This window comes from Lactuca virosa, chromosome 3, assembly GCF_052849685.1.
Source record: "Lactuca virosa cultivar CGN04683 chromosome 3, Lactuca_virosa_CGN04683_v6, whole genome shotgun sequence".
Lineage (NCBI taxonomy): Eukaryota > Viridiplantae > Streptophyta > Magnoliopsida > Asterales > Asteraceae > Lactuca > Lactuca virosa.
Window position 1 is genome coordinate 338124673 of NC_136428.1, and position 4768 is coordinate 338129440.

Consider the following 4768-nt stretch of genomic DNA (forward strand, 5'->3'; position numbering starts at 1 on the left):
TCCATGCTATGGCCCGTTTTCGCTTCTTCAAAACTTGCACTAATTCTTCCTTTTCAGAGTTGGAAAGGTCAGAGGCTATAATGACTGGCTTTTGATGGCCATCTTCAAGGAAGGCATACTCCAAATGTTCTGGTAACTTTTTGAGCTCAGTTTTTGGGTTCTGTTTGTTGTACTCGCCGAGTGTAGGTAAGGGACTCGGCGAGTTGGTAGCTGAATTTACGAATTCTGTTTTTTTTTTTCGCTTGGACTCGGCGAGTAGATCGGCCCTACTCGGCGAGTTGAAGTGTCAGATTGCCTCACCAATTCTTCAAACTCAGCTTCTTCCAGCAGCCTCTCGATGTCCATTAAGTCTTTTTCTGCATCAAATTCTTCATCAAAAATTGTGAACTTGCTGGAATCTTCACTTATGCATTCCTCCAATAATTCATCAAGCATGTCAATTGAGAATGCAGTGTCGTCACTAGTCCGTGCATACTTCATAGCTTGATCAACCCCAAATGTGACTGAATCTTCTCCTACCCGCAAAGTGAGCTTCGAGTCCCTCATGTCTACTATAGCACTTGCCGTGTTGAGGAAGGGTCTTCCAAGGATGATTGGGACTTGAGGATCCGCCTCCATGTCTAGAATTATGAAATCAGCGGGAAATACAAACTTGTCCACTTTGACCACTAAGTCTTCACATATTCCTCTTGGGAAAGTGATTGTCTTGTTAGCTAAATGAATCGCCATACGAATTGGTCTTGGTTCCAGGAGATCCAGCTTCTTGAAGAATGAATAAGGCATTAAATTTACACTTGCTCCTGAATCAGCCAAGGCATGAGTGGTAGCCAAATTGCCAAATTGGCAAGGTAAAGTTAAGCTCCCCGGGTCACCCTTCTTCTTTGATAGTTTGTTGAGCATGGCGGCTGAGCAATTCTCATTGAGGACTACCTTCTTCACTTCCTCCATCTTCCTTCTATTAGTGAGAAGTTCCTTAAGGAACTTTGCATATTTGGGCATTTGTGCGACAGCTTCGATGAAGGGTATGTTGATTTGAAGAGCCTTTATATGATCTAGAAACTTCTGGTACTCCTCTTCCTGCTTCACTTTCTTAGCTCGGGCTGGGTATGGCAATGGCGGCTGGTAAAACTTTTCAGGGGTCTGATTGTTCGGATTTGGCAGTGGACTCGCCGAGTCCATATTCTGTACTCGGCGAGTAGAGCTGTCAGATTGAAGATTTTGATTTTCTACTTGATTTTCTGCTTCCTCCTTCTGTGATTCTTTGGGTGCTTCATTCTGAATAGGGGCCAGAGGAGTGATTATTTTCCCACTTCTTGTTGTGACTATGTTTATGTGCGCGCCTCGTGGGTTGTTTTCGGTTTTGCTAGGAAGTTCGCTTGGTGATCTTTGGTTTATTTGTTGAGCAAGTTGCCCTAGCTGCGTTTCTATGTTGTGGATAGATGCTTGCTGGTTTCTAAGCATGGTCCTTGTTTCTTGAATTGCAGCATCATGATCACTATGTCTCTTTTCTGAAGCAGCTACAAATTTGGTAAGCATTTCTTCCAAACTTGGTTTTCTTTCTTGTGATGGCTCCTCCTTTTGGTAAAAACCCCTTCCCTTTTGCTTGAACTTCTCCTCCTTAGCCTTCTTGTACTCATCATAAGGGAGCCACTCTTTCTTTGGTCTACGCCAATCTTCATCATATCGGTCCCCACTTGAGTAACAAACTTGCACCTTTTTGTTGCCATTCTCATCCAAGTCGCAGTCTCTAGTAAGGTGAGGCCCATTGCAATTTTCGCAACCCACCCGAATAGCATGTATCGTTTGGTCCATTTTATCCATCCTCCTATCCATGGTTTTTAGCATAGCCATAACTGCTGACAAGTCTTCTGAAGCTGCATAAGCGGCCCCCCTCGTCACATCATTTCTTGGATTGTGGTATTCTCTAGAATGCTTAGAGAATTCTTCAATTAGTTGCTTTATCACTGGGGGTGCCTTCTTCGTGAGTGGACCTTGCGAGTCAAGTAATTGCCTAGTGGTAACATTTACTCCATCATAGAAGATGGAGACTTCTTGTTGACTATTGAGGTCATGATGTGGGCAATTCCTTAGCAGGCTCTTGTACCTCTCCCAAGCTTCATATAGTGATTCTCCAGCTTGTTGTTCAAAGTTAGCTATGGCTTTCTTTAGCTTGGATATCTTGGATGGCGGGCAGAATTGATCAATGAACTCTTCTTTCATTTGGGCCCATGTAGTGATAGATCCTGGGGGCAATGACTTGAGCCAATCCTTGGCAGCACCCTTCAAAGTAACCGGAAGCATGCGAAGTAGCTGAGTTTCCCGAGGCACATTTGGAACATTGAAATAATCAGCTACATCATTGACTTCGTCCAAGTGTTTGTAAGCGTCTTCGTGGTCTTTGCCTGTGAAGGGGATCTCCTTAAGTAGAGCCAGGATGTGACCCTTGAGCTCAAAAGTAGCAGTAGCGGGAATTGCGGGTTGCACAAGTCCCTGTCCGGTATCATCGCGTATCCTCTTCTTCCATTCCCCCATGGGGACTTCATCAATGTTAGCCATGAGAATAGCTAATTCGTCGTCGGAATCGGAAACGTGACCGAATGTAGGGTCTTCTTCTTCCTCGGTCTCGTACTCGGCGTCTTCTTTAATTGGGTTTTCGATTGTCAAAGAGGCGTTGGATGCTCCTGATTTGCTGCTCTTCTTCTTGCTGAAAACGGACTTTAGGTTCTTTAATGGCGAATTCCTTGAAGAAGCGGATTCTCCAACGGATTTTCCTTTGTTCTTCCTTAGGGCGGATTCTGGGTCGTCTAGAGGAGGGATCAAAGGTGTATCAGATCCTCGGGTCATGAAACAACTGCAAATAAAGCAAGAAAAACACGTAAAAAGAACAAAAATAAAATAAAAGCTAAAACTGTGAACAGTGATGGACTCGCCGAGTTTCGTCGAGTGCACTCGGCGAGTTCAAGGTAAAAACAGAAAAAATTTCTACTTCATTTATTAAAACAGAGATTGATCAAAACCTATACTAACTACTAAATTACCTAAGAATTAACTTTGTGTAAGATAAATCCCACACAAAGGATCGATAGAAATTAGTGCTAATTTAGAACCGTTCCCCGGCAACGGCGCCAAAAACTTGATGTGTGTGAAATGCACTGGTTTTAATCCTACTTTTGAGTTATAAATTAAGCACACAAAGGCAGTGAACCTGTCTTTTAGTGGTATAGTTGGGTAAGTAGAGTGTCGAACTCAGGGAACGGTAAATTAAAACTAAAGACTAATTTTATCTAAATTAAATAGTAAATATGGGTTTTCTCTAGTTTTACAAGACTAGAAACTTACTAATACTACTTAGGCTAAGAACTAGAAAAACAAAGATTTAACTGAATTTAATAATAAAAGGGACTTTTGTTTAGTTCAACTCAATTGATCCTGTGGTTGATATTATGGTAATAGTGCAATGGATTAATTCTTCTATTGGCTACCGATTCAAGTGATTAGCCTTGCGTTCGCTACGATAATCCTTAGAAAACAAACTAACTCAAACAGTGATCAGTTGTCTAATTTAATTTAATTCACTAGATTATTTATTCGGGTTAATTTAGACTTATAATAGCTAACTAAATTGGTCCTTTAGTTAACCTCTTGCTGATGGTCATCAAACAAGCTCACACATGAATTTACCTAATTTTTCTTATTAATTCTAGTTTCGCGTTCGTTAGTCCTAGACATATGATAAAGTGGTCACATAAACATATGGGGTTGATAATTAAAAGATGTTCATACTATTTAATTATCTTCCTATTAACAGAAAATTAGTTATCATTCACACACAAGGTTCTTTAACAAGCTAAAATTAACAAAATCACCAATATTTAATTAATCCTACCATTAATCAAACCATAATATCAATTTTGTATCCCCAAACAGAAGTTTAAGAGTTTTAGCTCATGATTGAGGTAATTAACAGCAATAAAACGAATTCTAATTGTCTAACCATAATTGAGAAACAATAGATTAAGTAGAATGATGAGAATGTGCCTCAAATCTTCTTCGGAATTGGATTCTAGGTTGTATCTTCGTTCTCTAGGGTTCTTCTGGCTCTTCAATCGCAGCTTGCTTCTCCCCAAAGGTTCCAGAAGTCCTTCAATCGGATTAAGACCCGCTATTTATAATTATCACAAAACAGGGGCTACTCGGCGAGTAGGTCGTGGACTCGCCGAGTACTAGTGTGAAATCCGTGTTCGGTAAGGAATCTTGACTTTTCTTTCGGGAACATTCTAATGAACTCGCCGAGTACATGCGTGGACTCGCCGAGTAGGTGTGTAGTTTTCCCTTTTTCTTCATTCTTTGGTCTCTAATTGCTTCTCCTTTTTTCCTTTCTGCTTCCAAGCATGTCTTTTGGACTGAAAACACAATATAAGCATTATTAAGTACCTTTTGTCCATATTATGCATATAATTAGCCAAAAATGAATAGAAATATATGTTAAACATATGATTAATTATGCACATATCACAGGCCATCGAGTTGAGTTTGATGATCAATTCTGTTACGTTATGACGAGTGATAGAAGTACCTGCTTGATCAAGTCACGATCCGAGGGTACCATGTATCCTTTGGATGTCTCTCTCATCATTGGAAAACCGCAGTTGTGTTTTCTCTCCAAAGCTGTATCCGAAGTTAGCTGGTTATGGCACCGCAAGCTCGCTCATCTCAACTTCAAGTATATAAACACCTTGGTTACTGGAGAGCTGGTCATAGGATTACC

The 4768-nt window shown here is 40.7% G+C and overlaps 1 non-coding gene across 1 annotated transcript; it reads left to right on the forward strand.

Moving 5' to 3' along the window:
- Positions 1-2065: 2065 nt before the first annotated feature.
- LOC145167936 (small nucleolar RNA R71) lies at positions 2066-2172 on the forward strand. Its single transcript, XR_013741536.1, has one exon. It is a non-coding gene; the product is annotated as a small nucleolar RNA R71 (small nucleolar RNA).
- Positions 2173-4768: the final 2596 nt, after the last annotated feature.